The 21,265-nt window shown below is 33.0% G+C and overlaps 1 protein-coding gene and 1 long non-coding RNA gene across 2 annotated transcripts in view; both read right to left on the reverse strand.

The window, feature by feature from the left end:
- LOC137397207 (uncharacterized) overlaps positions 1 to 21,265 on the reverse strand; it is a 408,152-nt gene that overhangs the window by 304,635 nt on the left and 82,252 nt on the right. The gene's annotated exons all lie outside the window — the stretch shown is intronic.
- LOC137396737 (uncharacterized) lies at positions 9,973 to 20,997 on the reverse strand. The gene is made up of 4 exons (XR_010978600.1): positions 20,968 to 20,997; positions 19,483 to 19,596; positions 14,017 to 14,154; positions 9,973 to 10,548 (listed from the first exon to the last, which is right to left on the reverse strand). It is a non-coding gene; the product is annotated as an uncharacterized lncRNA (long non-coding RNA).

Raw genomic sequence — 21,265 nt, forward strand, 5'->3', positions numbered from 1 at the left:
CGTTGCGGCATGGCGAGTGAACCATTTTTATGTGATTATTAGCGATGCAGTTTTACGTGAACAGAAGCCGCCGAAAGTCAAAAGGTTTTTGCTGTGCAAGATTACCACCGATTGGCAGCCCGTATGGGAACCAAGTTTTAGGCAGCAGCACTGTGGAATTTCGTAGTGGTCTCAAAAGTTTCAAGAAATGATAGCTGATATCGGTTATGCAAAGGTCAAAACAACTTTTTGAATATTTTTGATCATTATCCACATTATCTTCAAGATAATATTTGACCTTCTTTAATTTAGTCAAAATGTAAAGAAACAAATGTTCAAAATACTTAATTTTTAAAAAAACAACCTTAATTGCTCCAAAAAACCTTTTAATTTGTGCTAGCAGCATTCATATATTCAATTCTATCACTGCCATTAACGCATTTATGCATTTTCTATGGTCGTTTGCAGTATAACTGGAGCATACCATATAACTGGAATATATACTGTATAACTGGAGTATACTGTAGAACGGGAGTATACTGGATAACTGGTGTGTACCGTATAACTGGTGTATACTGTATATCTGGTGTATACTGTATAACTGATGTATGCTGTATAAATGATGTATACTGTATAACTGGAGTATACGATATAACTGGAGTATACTGGATAATTTGTGTGTACCATATAACCGGTGTATACTGTATAATTGGTGTATACTATATAACCAGTGTATGCTGTAATTCTGGAGTAATCTGTATAACTGGTGTGTACTGTATAACTGGTGTATACTGTATAACTAGTTATATACTGTATAACCAGTGTATACTTTATAACTGGTTGTATATTGTCTAACTGGTGTATACTGTATAACTGGTGTATACTGTATAACTGATGTATACTGTATAACTGGTTTATACTGTATAACTGTTGTATACTGTATAACTAGAGTATACTGCAGAACGGGAGTATACTGAATAACTGGTGTGTACCGTATAACTGGTGTATACCATATAACTGGTGTATACTGAATAACTGGTGTATACTGTATAACTGGTGTATACTGTATAACTGGTGTATACTACCTTTAGCTACTGAAAGTATTAACACTCCAAGAAGAGGTTACTCTCAACATTTTGTACACATGAACTAACAGTATATGGTGTCTTCAGGATCCTAAAATATTTGTTCTCAAAAGTTTTAGATTAGCTATGAAATATTTTTCTGAAAACATAGTGTATTATTTTATATTCTGTGCATAATTATTCTTGACAACCTTGAGTTGTGTGTTTACAATAAAACAGCAAGCATTTGTTCCACTAACCTGCCTTGTCATACAAGTTAGTTTTGTAAATAGGCACAGATCATTAAAACAAGCGTCCATCATTGCATGTGTCATGCATCAAATTTGCATGATGACAGTTGAAACAATTTAACATAATTTGTTTGTAAGTTTATCCTAAATATTTCTTGAATAAATTAGTTAATTTAAAAGGACATTCTGACCACATCTCTAGGTTTTAGTTTGCATGTTCTAGCACTTTCCTAAAATGAACTATGAACTATCCAAGGGCTACCATTGACTATTCACTAGAGTTGCCCCGATTTTGGTATCGGAATCGGTATCGGTGCCGATATGAGTGTCAAGCATCTGAATCGGTATCGGCCGATCTTTTCTTAAAAAATCTGAACCTTCCGATACTTTTTACAGATCAACCATTTAGCAGAAAACTGTATTTTAGCCTGCTGTACTAATAAAAAATCATCAGCTGTAAGCTTCTTACTTTTACTTAATGAATTTCAGGCCTGCCACACAATTTATTTCATGTCTATAGCCTGATCAACACAGCGAAGGAAACTTTTTAGCCAGAACGTAAACAAAAAGTTTGGTATTTCCCAATTACACCGATAGGTTTTATTGCAAGCAATCACGAACAATATAACAAAAATGGGAAACAAGAACGCAGTTTAATATTTCTATTTACTAGCATTACGAAAGTAATTTAAACAGTTGACGCATAAAGTTATCTATCACTCTCTTGATCCTGACGATACAATGGATCGTTTGTATTTTACAAAAAACGGTAACCCCAGTGGCGTATCGGTATGTAGCCTGTCCTCCAATATCTGTTTCAAGGGAATCCCCCTTCAGTACGTTTGGCTACATTGATAATGATGGAAGAAAAGAGACGTCTTAGCGAGATAATTGAATCACTAACGGTAATTAAAAGAAACATTGATTTGCTCTAAACTTTTACAGGCACAGCAGTTCATCCAACAATAAAAGAGGGACTTCGTTATCACAGATAGAACTGTACCACTAACAGTAATTACCTTTATTTACAAATTACAAGAAACATGGACTGTTTTGTTACTACATGCACGGTATGTCAGTATGTGAATATGTATATATTTTTTTCCATAGATGCAAACAAATAAATAAAATAATATTCATGTTTTATTTGCATTATGTTTGTATTTGCATAATAAAATGAGCTACCATCTATGCAACACAAAATATCTGAATCGGTATATCTGAATCGGATTATTTTTCAATTAGGATCGGTATATCGGATCGGTATCTGAATTGGCTGGTGAATTTAGAATCGGGGCATCTCTACTATTCACCTCTTGTAAAGTTGTAAGATATTAACCAATAATAAGGCTGCTACAAACATGTTCAGTTATGTGAAAGTTTTAGACTAAGCAGCCAATAAGTCAGATGTAGCAGCGTGTTGAAAAACATACAGAACCATCACTCATTGAGTTTATACGTTGGTAGATGAAGTTCTGGCGTTGCCAGAACTTCATAAACTCTAGAACTACAGAACTTCAGAACTACTATAAATTCTGGTAATAAAAATTAATTGAGGAAAATTAATTTTTCTTCAACATATAACAACTGTTATCATTGTAATTTTCTAACTTTATGAGTGTTTTGTATGAATTTGTTTCAAATAAATTTAGAAAAAAACTGAAACAAATGTGAAAGTGTTTAAATGGAAGAATGATTAGCAATAAATGGCAAAATAAAACCTGTTTTGCTATGATTACCATGAAAAATCTTTGCTATACGGTTGTACGATTTTCATCCCTTTTAGTGTTACAGTAGGCATTGTGAGGCTAAAATATAGTATACAGTGGTCTAGATACCAATATTACTGGTCTAATGTCCTGGTAAAAATTATCAAGTTTTTAAATATGCATTGTCCCTATTAAAACATTACTAATAAAGTAGTGTGTTAACATTAGTAACTATAGTTACTTACATCAACTTTCATGTATTTAGTGGTTATGATAAGAAGAGCTTGTAACACTACAATGTACTACCTGCAACCTGTAATATAGGGAGTTCTTACCAATAAGACACACGTATAACATAAGGAATTAATTCATCCGAAACTGATTTACCTTACGCAAACTTAAATCTAAGTTTTATTATTTATTTTACTAAACTTAGCTTCAACTTTATGAGCTAAAAATTTATCACTCTTTTGTTTTCGGTTTCGCTTTTCCTATAACTTATAATGAATAGTGCTGAAATCAGATGGTGTGCATCGTATCTATTTCAGGCATTTTGGGGAGGATTTCAGTAAACAACAAATCGGCACTCTCATCATTGCGTCGTAATCATTATCCCAAATACCAAACATCAATTTTCAAAGAAATGCGTGTCACTATTTTGTGGCAGAAATAGTTGAATAAGTAGTGTACTTGTACTTTCATCACAGCCCTGTGTTTTTACAATTAAATCAGCATGTGTATTAATTTTGAAATAAGCATATGCATGAGGCCTGAACTTTAGCAAACATTAAAAAACAATGAAATTTCAGAAATAAAGTTATCATCACAGTTATGCTAAGATTCTAATCTTGCATCAGCAGCCTTGATGTGAAAAAAGAGAATGAGAAATATCACGTATTTGTGATATTTGTGATACAACATTCTCATAACCAGACTTCCCATAAAATAACCAATATTTAGCATGTCACAAGGTACCAATACCTATGACTTGTACACTGGAACTCGAGAGACTTTTATTCTTTTTAGAATTGGCGGTCTACTATCAATAAAGATGTTTACCAGCTCATGAGGTACTCAACTTAGCATTCGGTGTATATATTTGATTCATATTCATTGGTCTCTCAATTGTTTGTAGAACACTAAGACAGAAAGATGAGGCTTCTAACTAAATTTTGAAACTGGATACTCGGACTGTTTCAAATGTCAGATAAGATGTTTGCACTGACACCGACGATCAATAGCTGTTTAATTGGATCATACTATGAAGTTTATTTTAGGATCAAGTACTGTGAGGATGACCAAGTTTCAGACAAAATACTTCAAATTATGTGTAACCTTAGTAACCTTGTTTGCAATCAATATTTGAAATGTCACACGGTACCAATATCCTATTACTTGTATTTAGGAATATGAGAGATTTTTAGTTGTTGGAATTGGCAGTCTACTATCAATAACGATGTTACCAGCTTATGAGGTGCTCAACCTAACATTCAGTGTATATATTTGATTCATATTCAGTGGTCTCCCAATCGTTTGTAGAAAACCAGGGCAGCAATATGAAGCTTCTAACTAAAGTTTGAAACTGGACACTCCTCCTGATTAGTAGTCAGATTAGATGTTGCAGCGGATAGCAAAAATTGACAGCTGTTCAATTGGGGCATATTATGAAATTTATTAAATGATCAATTACTGTGAGGATGACCAAACGGCAAAGGCAAGTTACTGTAGTCAAATTTGGTTCATCGATTAGCCTGGCAGCTTTTTGTGGTTGGATTCAGGATGTAAAATTTGTTATTTTACCATTGCTGGCTCCTTTTATTCCAAATCAGTTTGTGAGTTTGACAGGTTGTTAACCTCAAAAGAGGAAGTCATGATGTGAAAAAACAGCTGGTGATATGGGAAAGAGGAAAACTTTTAACTCGAGTGGCATGATGCAATAATGACAAACACTGCAATGACAGAAATTTATTTTTGTGTTTAAAAAAAATGAAAAGGTCAAAGCAAGTTCATATCAAAAGTAAAAGTGACTCAGGATCATACTATTTCTAATAGAGATTTTTTGGTAAGTGTTGCCAATTCATTAGTCTGATCTTATGTAAAACTTCATAGACACTCTTTGTATTTTTAAAAGATTCCTTGTGTATGTTTCCAAAGAGGTACCTTGTATATATTCCTATAGAGACATCTAGTGTATTTGATAGAAAATCAACAATTGAATGCGCCAGACCGACCATGATCTAAGTTTAATTCAGACATAACTAGACTATATCAATATCCACTGTCATTTAAAAAGTTAAAGACCAGAATTAAAATAGGCCAACATGGCAGCCTTCCTAGCGCTGAATTGATGACAAATCTGTAAATTATTTAAAAACTTCAGCTAAATTTGCACATATTATAGTTACAAATCAATAAAAAATGTGTTACCAAGTATTTACAAAAGTTTTTTGATAGGTCTGTTTACATCATAAAGCTCAAGCCGATAACAAGAAAGTTTTTCTAAGTAAATTATGACCATCCAGCTAAACTCTAAAAATATGTTGGTTAGTTTCTTAAAAGCTTGTTGCACCCAACACGAACCTCGCTCTTTGTCTTGAAAGAACCAATACAGAATTAAAGCACTCTTAAAATTTTACTCCAGTATGGAATAATATTAACTACGATGTATTATGTAATGTAATATAGTATATTTAAAAAATAATTCAATAATCTACTTATTTTACATAATTTTTCGAACTTTACTATAGTTACAAAAAAAAATAAATAGGAGACAAATTCTCATCAAAGGTCAATCAACGTACGCTCCAACTCCCATATATGCTGGACATGCAGATAAAAACACGATTGATGTTAATACCTAGCGTGTGAATACAGTGTGCATATTGAGTTATGTAGGAGGTCACCTGTAGGTCACCTTACACTAACTAATAAAAAGACGTTTGGAATGCTTTCCAAACAAGCCCAGAAGTAATAATATCAAGGCTTAAGGTTTTGTACATTTATTCATTGTCTAGATTTTCATATCCACATTTTGACTGAAAAGGTGCATGAATGCAATTGTGAAAAATTGAAGATCATCATTTTAGCTTTTGACCTTCAATCTAAATAAGTAAATTTTCTTATAACAAAAGAGCCTTCAATCTCTAGATAAACATTTTGCTGCTTCAAAACAATATTTTAATTGCTTGAATTTAAGGTAAATCTAAATTAAAGTTTAAGTCGTATCAAAACTATCTTAGCTAGTCAATGTTTAAAACCGAATTATATCAGTTTGAGGATCACATTTATCATCTGAACCAAAACGAATAAAACTGTTTGCTTCTATTGGGTGGTACTGTGCCTATGTTAGTGTGATGCTAACAATACTGTTCATAAACAAGTTAGCCACAATCATTAGCATGTCTCTGCCAATTGAGGAATATTAGCAGAAATTATCTATCTCATACTTATAGTAAAATTCAAAATATGATATTTTCTTGCGGCGTCTCATTTTTTTATTTGAGAAAAGTCTAAAGAAAACCTTCGCTTAAGATAAAAATAACTTTTTTATAACAAATTGTTATATACCCTTGTTAGACTAGTGTTAAAAAGGAAACATCTCACAAATAACTTAAATGCATTAAACTTTTGGATCAGTGATGAGTCTGTTTGTGAATTTAATTTTTTTAATTATCTACAGTTTCTGTGAACAATTGTATTTATTTAAAGATACAATTATAAGCATAACTCATCATCAAGTGAAAAGTAAAGAATTTTGAAACTTTCTATACTATAAGTAATAAAATCACAACTAAATATCCAAACAAAATATTGACAGACATTTCGATGACCAACTAACTTTCATTGCAATTCAAATTTCTGTAGCAGAGATATAAAAGAGAAACTTGATAAAAGTAAAATATATACTATAAGATTTGCAATACTTACCAGCAGTTTCTGTGCACACAACAGAACACAAGTCTTACTAAAGAGTTTGTATAGTCCACAGAGTTTGGTGTAGATGTAATAATAGTAGTTTATCAGTTTATTACTACTAGTAGATTTCTACTAATAAACTAAATATTCTAACAATGATTTGTAAACAACTCAAAAAATAAAATAATTTTGTAACATTTTGCCTTGCATATGAAAGCAGTTGTCTTCTTCTGTAATATAACCGAGTTCAATAATACTGCTGCAATGCTCAACGTTATGAACAGTCATTCAGCATCTAAATTTTTACTGGGAATATGCAGGCTCAATATTTTATTGGATCCTTATGAGTGCCTGCAGCCAAAACTTGGCCGATCAAAATAAAGTTGCCAATGATTAAAAAAAAACTTTTGCTAGACAACTTCAGTGGCGGATAATTTTATTTATTTATGCTGGTTTTGGTTTTGCAAGTAATGACAACTTTCGAAAAAATTCATATATCACTAAAAATATAAAACGTTAACTCTTCACATGTCAAATTGTTAGTGATAAACTTTGATGCTTCTCCTGTTTGGTTTACCTTTTCCCCATTTTTACCAGTATAATATTTATGATTTACAAATGAAACTTGTTAACTAAGGCGTGATAATAAAAATATCATCAATCTACTTTTTATTAATTTATTATTTGCAAGAAACATAAATAGTCGTCTTTCAGGTATTTTTGCATGTATTCTTTATTCATTGTTAGTCTTTAAAACACTTTAATAAATAAACTAAACCGGGTGAATGTTTTTTATTTTAAATTGACAAGCTGCAAGTTATCGTCTGATACATATATAGTTATATTTTGACTGTTTATTATGAAATACTAGCATAATGACATTCCAATGCTGCAAGACAGGTTGAGATGTGTAATAGGTTTGTGCATAATTTTTCCATAATAATACTAGGTAACTGACTGTTCTAGTGGTTAGCTTGCCCATATGTAAAACATAATATCTGAGTTCAAATTCTGCAAGATGCAACTTTTTCGCCCCAAGTGTGGCTTTATAGATACAAACAGACCTATCTTTTTAGCAATGTTGAAAGGTGCTAATTATAAACAATAGTTAATGTACATTACAATAAACTAATTTATTTTGACTCGAACCCTCTGCATATAAAGGTGTGAAGTGTATGAACTCATCAAAATATACAAAAGTGATTTCTTAGGTTTTGGATTGCTGTAATTCGTTTAGTATATCAATTATGAAACTAATAATAGAGTATTTTTCATTTATCAGTCTGTGCCTTCAGTTAATGTTATGTTTTTAGTAATTCATGAAAGCAAATAAGTCGATTCAAACACTATATAATTATTAAATAGTATAATATTCACCTGTGAAAGTGTCAAGGAGGGCTAGCTGAACAATACTTGGTTATTTTAATTGATTTTAGTAGTTGTCTTCCCGTTTTAAAGATTGTGCTAGGGAAGCCTTAGATCTACACGTATCTACAGTTGGGGAAGAATGAGCCTTTTGTAGTGTATTAGTATATCTTTTCTACACTATATTGGTTCTATTTCACATTATATTTCACATTCTTTCTGTTACATTAGTACAAATTTTTCCATATTGTATCTAAATTAGCATTCTTCAAATGTAACTGTTTGATATTAGATCCCTATAAAAAAGATTAGGAAATTTGATGACACACGTCTATTTTAAAAGCTAAAAAATTGTTAATCTTAAACTTTTTAGTGTTGATTTTGGAATGGCTGCATAATTATATCTTTCAAACATTGTAATGTTTGTGTATTGTTATGCTCATTTCTCATAAACTGATTCATAGAAGAAGTTATCTTTCCAGTCATATATATATATATATATATATATATATATATATATATAGTCAAATTAGATTGAATAGGAGGCCACTTTGAAAAATATATCCACGATATAGGGCTTTCGGATAATAGGAGGCTTCTGATAGGAGGCTTCGCTAGAAACATGCTTAAACAACTCTACTCGTCATGCTGATCGCATACGTATCTATTTTGCATTTTGCATAAATTTTGCCGGAGAGTTCAACATTATGGAAAATTTTGCAGGTTAGGAGGCTCTGTAGTTTGAAATGGAGGACCTCCCATTAGCGTAAAATTTGAAAATTTTTATACAAAATTCTGAGTTGTCTTCTCTTTTGCAAGAGAAGTTATCTTCTCATTAAATTCAGGGCCTCATATTATGTTTTTATATCTTGAATTAGTCCTAGTTCCAAGCTCTACTTCTTTTTATATAAATTTAGCTAACTATGATATTTAGTTTGGTTCTTTTTACTTGTAATGAACCTTTATTGCACCATTTAATTTTCTATCAATTGGTTAAAAAGGCAAACTAATCCCTGAAACCCCATTTCAGGGATTTTGCCAACAAAACCTAAGAAAACCGATTTGCAGGCACATCTGTGTGTGCTTTGATCTAAAGTTTATCATACGTATTATTCATAAAATTGAAATCTTATGCTTTCACTTAATACCTTGTTAGTGGGCATGCATGGCAAAAACAAGCACTTTGTCCATTTAAAAAAAGTTGTAATAAGTTGCAATAAACGCTAGGATGGTATTGACATCAAGTAATTGGTATTGAAACCATCCTAGTTGTCAAATAGAAAACTTTTAAAACGTATATTAATTAAAACAGTGCATATATTCATGCTGCCAAATATGCCTGGTAGAGTCAGAGACACCCAATTTTTAAAACATAAATGTCAAACATGGGAGATTTGCATACCTGTAGCCACATTTATTACTTATAAAATTTGATTTAGTCAATTCATTGCTACTGAGGCAAAACTGGGAAATATAGCATATGTGGGGCCCTTTGGATTATAAAAGGTTTCAGATAAGGGCTTTCGATGAAACCATGCAGTAACATTGAACACACTGTGCAGATTGCATGCATGTATATCTAACTCGCATTTATCAACATTGGTCAGCATATTTCTTTAAAAAAGCCCAAACTTACTCAAAAGGAAAAAAATTGACTCTTCAAGCAACCCCGTCAAGGAGTTGAGTTTACAGAAAAGGAAAGCTCAATATAAGTCCGTCAAACAAATTGCTCAAGTGAGTGCAACGGTGACAAATAAAATATTCTTAAAACACAATGAGTTTGTATAAATCTAAAAGTCTTTAGTGCAAATGGAGCAACCTATCAAAAGCAGGCCAAACAGCTGTTACATTACCAAAAGATTAAAAATCAAAGCATTCACAAGAATACCATAAAACATTTATCAACAAAAGTGGACTATTTTATTTCTGTCAAATAAAGCTGTAGAGCTTCAAAACACTGAGCTCTATAATTGTCTTGCAAATTGTGCGACCATCTCCTGGCACCTCGAGTATAATATGTGAAGTTGTGGTAGCTGTAACTAATGGCTCTGCACAACGTTTAAAATATGATTTTAGCTAGAGATCTTAGAAGCGATTCGCAAGAGAACTTTGTTGATTGTAGACACGCCCAGCTACAGAAAGAACTTTAAGGTTGGATGTCATTCCAGTCACTTGATGCCTTTTTGGAAATTGAACATCAACTTGTTGTTTGAAGGTTAGGTAATCTAGACCACTTTGCCTCCACTGGTAAATATGCTGCTCTACCTGCAAAGAAACCAGTTATTAACCTGTTAGTATAGTTAAAAATTAGGAATATGTTGAACACTACTCATTTTACAGACTTTCCCAAGATATCAAACCAGCTTTAAAACAATACTGACTAAAAAGTGTGCTCTATCATGTTGTTTTAGAACGCTTAGGAGATTGGCCAGAAACTTGAAGAGTAGGCTTTTGCAGCTAGCTAAATTGGTGGCTGTACTAAATGTAGGTCACACAGAAGGTGCTTTCCTACTGAAACTCTGCATAATTATGTTTGCCCTAAAGAGATTGCAGTTCTCACTATGTTGATGTTATGCCTAAAAAAAGATTAACCTAGTAAGCCTTAAAAAATTCTTGTTTCGATGTTGTTAACACAAGTTAACTCAATAAAAGTAAAAAACAACAAACATTATCATTAATGCTTTCTTTTAAGCTAAAGCTTTTTTGTCAAACTATTAGGTAAGAATGGTATCTTTTAAATATAAAATGTAATGAATAGTTGGGTTAAGAAAAGCTTTATTTTACAAACTAATAATTACAGCGTTACCATTCCTCTTATTTTTAAGCAAAATGCACCAAAATCTACAACATTTTACACATTCAGCCTGTACTGTGATGAGAACCGTGTCTGTCCATATAAAGCCATCGTTGGATAATGGAAAAATATTGCATCCCGCTGGATTTGAACTTGCAACATTTACCTTTTTAGACTGACACTACAAAAACTATGCTAATTAACCTTGTAATAATTTGCAATATTTGAATGCATAATTATTGCAACTGATAATCTTTTACAGCACTCTACACTGCCAGGGTATTTGTTGGTACAAGCCAAGTTGATTCAAAATCTTGAGCTGAGTAAAATTCCTAACTGTCTACACGGTCAATTTTTTCCATGCACAGATTGACTATGAATTGTATAAAAGTCCCTTTTCATTCAGTTGGCCTTTAACACTGTAAGGTTGGTGTGTATGAATATGCCTTTCACTGCAATGCATACATGTACAAATTAAGCATAGGGTTACTGCCAGGTTACTCTGCAAAGCAGAGTTGTCCTCTCGTGCACTCCAAACAAATCCTAAATATTTAGGATTATACATTAATCATTAATTATATAGACATATTGAAATTCTTTAAATAGTTTAGAAGTTTCTATTAAACAGATTTTCAGCTTTTGTTTACACCATTTAGTCTCTGCTTATATGATAAAGCTACTCTTTGCCATTAGCATGTCTGTGCAAATGCACTCGTTTATAACAGTTCATCTTCGTAGACTATTTGAGATGACCAAAATAAATTCTAGGTCAGCAAAAAATTTAACTCTGATGCTCATATCAACTGATTTGACAATTAAAAAACATTCAGTTTTGAAGGTAGTAAACATGAATTTGGAGATCAAACAGAAGGTTAGGTGAATAAAAGCCACAAAAGACAGGCTGATACTTGTTGCGGCTAGCTAACAAAGTAAAATCAGTGTCTGTATGACTTATCATTTATCCATCGTTGGGAAGAGCTTGGGAGCAAGATAGATTTTGATGAGACTAAATATCATGACATTCAGCTTGGTATACAGACGGTCTCCAACCTACGAACGAGTTACGTTCCGAACAATTGTTTGTACAGTGAATTTGGTCGTAAGTTGCTTCAGTGCTATATTTTGTATTATACCTTATGCTTAAGGCCTACATGTATATAAGTATATTGAAGGTTTATATTAGTATGTTTAAGGCTTGTATAAGTAACCTGTAAATTGGTTTGTACTGAAAAAACTTTTTAATAAAATGGAGAGAATACTGTGGTGGACGCCGGGCCATGACACAGCATTTCTTATTGATCGTATGTGTTGTCCTTTTTTATTATATCGTTGTTTTAATCGTTATGCTAGAACTTATCTTTGTTGTCCTTTTTTATGTGTCGTCCTTTTATTATACCGTTGTTTCACTCGTTATGCTATTGTTATATCTGATATCATGTTATAACACTATCATTTATCGTCACTTTTATTGTTGTCATACCAACTCGCTAGCGATCCTATTTATTCACCTTGTTAGCCGGTGTTCTCACCGTTTGCCGTTAGGACGGAACAGTTGATATTACTGAATATAACGGAGCACTCTCATTTATTTGAGCAGAGCAGATAGATGTACGCTCCTCGAATAGTGAAATTTCCTTCGCTAATAAAAAAGCTGAATGAAACTACACACACTCTCTTCTTTTTATTTATTAGTCTAGATCGTGCCAAGTAAAGGTCGGCAAACTCCTTTACAATACATACAGGAAAAATAAAAAGGTTCTTTACGCACTGGAGATACGTTCACACACTAATGCCCTGCAACGAACTGGGCAGAGGAAGGTGGATGCTAGGTGATGCTTCTATGTAGCACCTCTTTCTGCCGCTAATAAGTCGGTAATACCGTCGGTATTATCGATTAATATACGCGCAGACCTGTTCGTATGTACCGTTGTGTGTAACTCGAATGTTCGTAAGTAGGAAACCGTCTGTATTAACACTCCAAAGCTTTCACTGATAGATCCCCTTCAAATATTTCTGATTTCTTGCGAGGCGAATCATTTTACATATTTTTGACAAAAATGACAATCTCTAATGACAAACTAGTTTAACAATGTATTGGTATCTATAATAGCGAACCCTATGCATCTCATCATTGCTCAAGTTTGGCAAGAATGTAAGCGATATTTTTAAGGACAACTATGAAAATTTTGTTAATAATTTTGGGAACTTTCACCAACTTGACACTTTACCCTATATGGCATTACTTATGTTGGTCAAACAAAAGCTTTACATAAATTATTTACATTGAGAGGAATTTGCGTTATAATAGGTATACATGTACATTATAGCAAAATTTGCTGTACAGCTATTCTAACCAGATAAAAATCTGACCTATGCCCATACTACAAAAAATTCATAATTTGAGTTAAAATACTTGGATTTAAGTTAGAATATGACCTAAAAGTCAATGAAAGGAACTTAAGTTTACTTTTCACATAGGAAACAAATACATTATGCTTATGAAACAATGCAAGTGTTTTGGCCTTAAAGTTTGGCTTATTAATGTATATACTTAAAAACATTACTTTTTATTTTGTGGGTTTTCACTGTCCACAAAAGACCTTGGTCCCCGTTAATCCCGAAAATTGAATGGTGACTGCAAAAAACAGCTATGACAGGCCGAACAGGATTTGGAACAAAAGGTACATTTCTCACAAACAGAGATTGTAAATGGTACAAAAATGCAAGTTAAGCAATACGAGTGTCATTCAGAGTTAAAAAAAGCTATAGCTTGTTGCATACTATTAGATACATCGTCCAAATACATATTATTGAAATTTTCGGACTAGCACAAAATTTTTCATCTCAATATTTGTAAAATACATCTAAAAAAATATTGTTTTTCACCAAGGTTCATTCTATGTCACTCAATATTTTGGTGTTTTGACACTCTAAGTTACCTTCACTAAGTTCCTTTGTCCGCTCTCCTCTGACCAGAAACCTCCCCAAATATGTAAGCTTTTGTAACCTTGAATCGCCAATTCTTTAGATAACTTGTCTAGCACCAGAGTGGGTGCAGAACATGTTATAGCAACACCCTGCAATTAGTAATAACAAAATAGAAATATCAAATTTTTTGAATGAATGATTTTCCAATTTAAATTAAACTCTTTTCATAGCTAATCAATTGAAAGCTCATTGCTTGCTGCAAAAAAAGGAAAAAACTGAGCAAGCAGAAGTGCATCTGATATTTTAGCTTATGACTCTCAATCCCAGCTTTGATATTTGTCACCATTGTGATTTGTAGGCAATTGAAGAACGCGAGTTAAGCAATGTAAAAACTTATTCATATTCTATTAAAAAAAGGACTTCAAATATTGAAGTGGTATTTCAAAAGCAAAAACTCATTCGTAAAATTGATAGTCAGTAGTCTGACCCTGATCTGGACTTCGCTTTTAGATATTATTGCAAAGTAAAGTTTAGAGCTGGTCACCATAGGTTTTAACTGTGAGTTTCAGTTCCTATCCCAGACACTATGCTTACATATAGTCTGTACAAGTGCTATCATCAGTGGACAGGCAACCAGAATGCAAGAACATGACAACTATAAACATGCAATAATACTTAGTCAATACTAAGAATGATTATGAAGTTTAAGAATATTAATCAAAATTACGTACAGTGGCACTCGCATACCGTTGTTGCTTGAAAGGTATGTTTCCAAAAGAAAATCTTGTCATTTTTCTAAAAGATTACTAATGCTTAAAGGTTGACTTGCAACAAAATTCACGCTACAGTTATTTGGTATCAAAAGATTCACCATGTCTTACTCTGTTGTGTTGCATGTGCAATATATGTAGAAATGTGATAACATGCTCTTAAAAGCTCAAAAGCGAAAAGTTAATCGCCGCCATCACGAAATTGCCGAAGATTAGAATCCCATTCCAAACATGGGTCAAATGGAACGTAGCTCAACAAGATGGCTTCTGTTTACACTTTCATGCAACCTCATTCATTCAAATATTTTCACAATTACACTTCACGCATTCAATGAAACGATGTCTATTGTCCTCAAGCATCTGTTTCCTCATCACTGTATTGATGTCACTTTGAGCACTGATATCTCAAAACCTACCGTAAAAAATGGTTTAATTTTTAACCTTAGCTCGAAGGAATGCATATCATCATCTGATAAGCATGACAAGCCTGTTGGTCACCTGTGATAGTCAAAAAATGCTGCGGAAATTATGGGCGCTGTTTGGCAGGAAGCATGGGTCACATGATCAGATTGCGACTAGACGATTAGATCAACCCAAAACAAAATTGTAAACTAGCGAGCATCTATATTTGGTAAGAGCTCTTTGGCGAAACCCAAAGTTTATGTCATAAATTAGTGCTACAAGAAGTTTTATATTGAGCCTTTTACGGAACTTACCATTCATGTGAGAAGATCACGTGTCAAAACAATAACCAAATCATTTTACTATGTCAGAGAAATGAATTGATTCCAATCTACGGCGGTTTCGGGATCGCGGAGATTAACTGTTTCTTTTTTAGCTTTTAAGAGCTTGTAATCACAGTTCTCCATATTTTGCACACACAACACAGCAGAGTAAGCCATGGTGAATCTTTTGATATCAAATAACCGTAATGAAATTTTGTTGCAAGTCAACCTTCAACAAGCAAAATGATAACAAGCTCCAGTACCATGCATTGACAACTTGGGCAGCTAAGTCGTACATGCAAATCAGATGAGTATTTTACGGTATTTTGGAAAGGCCAATAATTAACCAATATTTGAGTTTTCATCAAATTAAAGTACATTTAATGGGCCATTTTAGCAGCGCAAAGAAAGCACATTTCTGATGACCATTTGCACCAATTTAGGGCAGATAGTAGGAGTGAAACAAATTGGTTCGACTTATTTTAGTCAAAAATGGATACAAGTATTAGCCAAATGAAAGTTTGTTACGGAAAGTTCTATCATAAGAACATAATTTGAAATAAATTCTAAAATAAACCTCTTGCAGTTGCTTCATTTTGTCCTGCAAACACATTAAAATCTGTAATAGAAAACAAGACACCTATACAAAATCAAAACTGGTAGTTAATTTCTGTTAGTGATGACATATTTTTTATTGTAGTTCTACAATAGCACTATAAGTTCCAAACAGTGCACTAACTATTAATATGTGTCATGATCACAGAATTCATGGTAAGTCGGGATTACAAGATTTAGCAAACACAATTTTGATTCTAGCCTAATTGCAGCAGATTATATGGTCAAAAAACTGAAGCACGTTTACCATTAGTGCAAAAACATAGTTCCAAGAAAACTGGTATTAAAGTTTGAGAAACGAAAACCAATGTAATGTTTTGTTTACATTTCAAAACGACATAGCAACCAATATCAAGATATTGTGATATTTATCTAGATTTCTGTACTTGGATCCAAAAAACTATGCTGAATTTAAAAATCTAAACAGATTTTAGCTGGTTGTCAAAGAAATAGCTGTATATTTATAAGCAAGTGTTTTACTTATTTTTGCAGATATTAAAAACAGCTTGATTGTATCGCGATGTTGGGCACACCCAAATCATCAACCAAATCTTTAGAAAATTAACAACAGTAACATATTGCACACCATCGGTCACTATATACTTCGACCTTGCAAACTCGAATAATTATTCTCATAACTAAATCTGATTATAATTTTATAAAAATTGAATAATTATTCTTATTATTAAATATTGTAGTAATCTTGTAAGAATCGTTAGGAAAATATCACCACAACTCCCTTTACTTTCACTGCTTTTGACATCAGTTAGAATACCAAAGTACTCATTACAAGCATCCAAAATGTCAAAGTTACCTTTAAAATCGGCAAAAAAGAAACAATTATTTTTAGCGGACACCATTTTTCAGTACTTCTTGTTTAGCATAGCAACGGTTTTAAGTTTTTTTTCGATGGTAAAATACTTTTATTGGCTAAACTGACTTCAGATTCAGAAAGATCATTATTTGATTGGTCCAGACCTGCAGGTTACAAAATTTGTTACCAATATTATAAGTTCAGTTGGTGCAACTTCAAAGTCGAATAACTCAACTTCGTGATTTGCGACTTAACCATGTTTTCTGTGACCGCAACCCATATGATCTACCTGCTGATAACTTCAACTCCTTTACTACCAAAATGGATCTCTCTACCGCGACATAAGTGTTTCGTGAAACTTAATTTCTAAAAGAGTGTATAAATGGTTATAACTTTACACCCCAATTGTTTATTAACAATATTTTTATAGCAAGTTTGTCAGCATAAGTTTTTATGTTAGTTCATGCCCCCAAAAATATTACAAACAAGTTGTCGAGTGAGAGGGACCACTTTTCGTCCATTTTGAAATTACTGTGAGGTAAGCACAAAACTCTAGTCGGATGATTTATGAATATTATTAGTTTACATGTTAACTAATCTGATGAACATAATTACTCTCATTAGTACTATTGCTCAATAAAGTTGCTCAGTCTATAGATCTGAAGTTAGTAACCATTTATGGCTGTATTGCTTCTGAAATTACTGGTCATCAGTAAGAAGACTTCATAAAACAAGTTTTTACAAAGCAAAACTATGCTCAGGTTGTAAACGCATTCTTATTTGCTCAACATATGCAAATAATAGCTTTTTTCAATCAGGTATAGATGTAATAAGATAATTTACTAATTAATCAGTAATCGGAAACAATTTGTACAAAAGCTTGCTAAAGCCGCATCATGCAGCACTTGGCCATACAGAAAAACATTGCCAAACGAGCTGTACTATTGGTAGTTTAAGAGTTCACACTGAAACAGCTTCAACATAAAAATAAGACATAAGAAATCAGTGCAAAAACTGCTTCGCATTACATTTACTTCATGCCTTGTTGTAATTGAGCATCATACTGTGTGCACAATTAGGAATAATGGCTGCAAGGTCAAAATTTACCAAGTCTTTAATTTGTTAATGAAGCCGTGATAAAAAACAATTTAGACAATTTATGCAGAACTTAAATGCAACTGCATTTCATCGGCATTTTTATAAGCAGGCTTAGTGTAAAAAAAACAGAGTATGAGCCATACTACAAGTTCATGAAGTTTTGAACAAATTGTTACTTTACCCTTCAATATGTTGTAAAATGCTAAGACAAGGTTAAAAAATTATGGACGCTGTTGGAAGAGAGAACGTTTCAAATGCCTCTAGATTTCATAAAAAACAGCTAAAAATGATGGCCAGGGTTTTTGAGGACACTTTTATTTGTATGAAAGATTGGTAGATAGAACATTATTACACAAACAGACAATTCCAGAATTAAAGCGCAAACATTGTGGCCATAAAGGGTAAATAAAAATTGTTTCAAAGTAAAAGCTAAAAGGCTATTGTGCCTGGTAGTAGTAGCATCATTACCATATCATTTTTCTATTGAATAACGTAATACACTTTTTATTAGAATAGAACAGACTTTGGTACATTAATTTGTCCTACATGTGATGGCTCTTATTAAAGACCTAATTTTCACCAATGAAGTGTGCCCTCAGATTAAGATGACCCTATTTATGAACCACACCGCCTATCAGAGTTTTTTAACATACACATTAATCAGCAGAAGGTTTTACGCCTAATGTTACCGACAAAAAATCTAAAAAGTGTGTTGCAGTATGAGCTTGGTCAGGTTCTCATCCTCTTTTGCTGATACAATAGGTAGCAATCAGTAGTCCATTTTCCAAAGGTTTATTTATTGCCCATTTCTAAAACCTTGGTAGCTGTAGAGGTCTAACACAGCTGTTTATTGCAATAATAAACTGTAAAAACAAAAATAATGATTCTCAAAAAACTTTGGTCGCTGTTGGCTGTTAACATGTTTTCTATTAGTTAGATGCAGGATGGCGATTGGTTTTTCCTATTAGGTACACATATGACCGGCTAACTAATTGCCTACTCACTAATAAGAAATGTTTTGTACAAATATTTTTAGCGCATTGCTCTTGGTTATAAGCGTACATTGTGCTGAGCTGCACTGCGCAGCCTGTTGTACGCACTCAGTTAATAGACTAGACCAAAATCTGATTGTGTTTTATACTTTTTCCATTCGGAAAACCCAGGCTACACTCATTAAGAAATACATTCAATCTTTAAAAAATGGTTAATATTTTAATACTTTGATATTGTATTTGTACAATTTAAATATCAATTGTACATGCCACTCCATACATGGTTATTTTGCTTCTTAACTATTGTTTTACTGTTTTTGCGGATTGTCAGTGCTATAGTATTTTAGTGTAGCCAACTACCCAATGTAATGACTGCAGTCTCCAGAGCTCACTTTAGTCATCAAAGCCCAATTTAATTATCAGAAGATTAGGACTACAAAAAGTAGAGGACTCATCAACTTACCCTTCAGTTTTTCAAAACACTTGTAGGCCAATATGATTAGTTCTGTGAGAACATGATTAAAGAACAATAGTTCTGCGTGGTGAGCTCATCTTCGTTCTCCAGATTAAACAACTTCTACAAAAGAACAAAGATTTTAACATTGTATAAAAAAATAAGTTGATGAGGACTTTATGCACAGAGTCTATGACCACCTTCAATTTGGTATTGGAAAAAATGTTGAAAGTGAGCTACCGTTAAACCTATATTTGAATGCACCTTGATTTGATTGGCACCGCTATTTGGGACCACATCAGGAGATTGCTTTGAAAATCGAGCGCCATCTTTTTAATGAACGCCAACTCTATTTGAGGAAGTAAGTTACCTTATCAGTATATGTATAGGTTTAGGTATATTCGCCTTTTGTGAAAATATAGCAAGGAGCTTTTAAGGTCCAAACACACTAGGCGATTTTATTGCAAGCGTCATGAGGGCGAAGATATCGCTGGTGCGTGCATAAACACACTCGAGCGATTTACTAGCAAAATGATATAATGGGCACGCTCACAAACTGCCAATAAAAATCCGTATCATTAGTTTTTTTGGAGTTGTTGATAAATTTAGGCCAGTCAAAATGTCGTCGTCTAGGCTACAACATAAACAACCTCCACATTTGTTATTAAACCTATCTCCCTTTCAAAGAGTGTACACTGCCTACACTACAAGAAGACAAAAGAAAAACAATTCTTGTATTTTTAGCTGTATTGTTTTTACAATTTTTTATAAATATTTTATTTTGTAGTGGTTTTTCATATTTAATATATTAAATATTTACCATTCTCAAGATGGTCAACCGGCGCAACGATTGACTCCGGATGTTGGTTTTCAACTCGTTTTTTTTTTAATTTTGTTATGATGGACAGAACTGGGAGTGCTATTATTAAATTCATAAACAATTGAGTGTTCGTTCTGAAGATGTTTCGTAACAAAATAGAAAATTGGAGCTGATGTACGTTGTTGAACATCGGTAAGAAATTATTACCCGCCGTAAAATTACATTCTGGTAAGAACTAACCAATCGAAATGCATCTCGTTAGCAATAAAGTTGTGTAGAGAAATTCTAGCTTTATCGCTCTGCATGAACACGCTGAGTGAATTTTAACGCAGATTAGCTCTAACAGATTAGCTCTAACGAAATATCGCTCTAATTATCGCCTAATTTGTTTTCACCTTAAGAGAATGCTTCAGCGATAACATTTGTTCTATTGAGTCAAATATGCTACAAAGCAAAAAATTACTCTGAATTTGTTGTCGGGGTTTTATAAAAACACCATTATCAGCTTTTCAAATGTCTTAACCGCCAGTACATCAGCAGCCATAATTAAACATTGTCCCAAAAACAAGCGGCCTCAAACTGCCTAAAATATCGTACTAATCAAACATTCCATGTTAAATGGAAAGAAAATGGGATAAACTACAGCATTGAAATTAAAGCACTCTCACACTCACTTCATGAACAGTTCTGTCAAAATCTTTACTGATTGCACTTTTATTCCATAAGTGCCAGAGTCACATCTAGGAGCAATAGGTCAGCTTTGCGCTAGAGGACAAGCAAGGCTAAAAGTGATAAAAATTAGATAATACACAATAAACTTTCAAGTTCAATTAATGATGAGGGAGCAAAAGTATCCTACATGGGAGCTATTGCACACTTTAAACATGAAATTTGTACCTCACAAACTCACATGGTCTTTTAGAGTAAAGTAGATGCTCCTATAATGTATACCTCCTATAGCATAAATTCTAG

Source organism: Watersipora subatra, chromosome 5 (assembly GCF_963576615.1).
Source record: "Watersipora subatra chromosome 5, tzWatSuba1.1, whole genome shotgun sequence".
Taxonomy (NCBI): Eukaryota; Metazoa; Bryozoa; class Gymnolaemata; order Cheilostomatida; family Watersiporidae; genus Watersipora; species Watersipora subatra.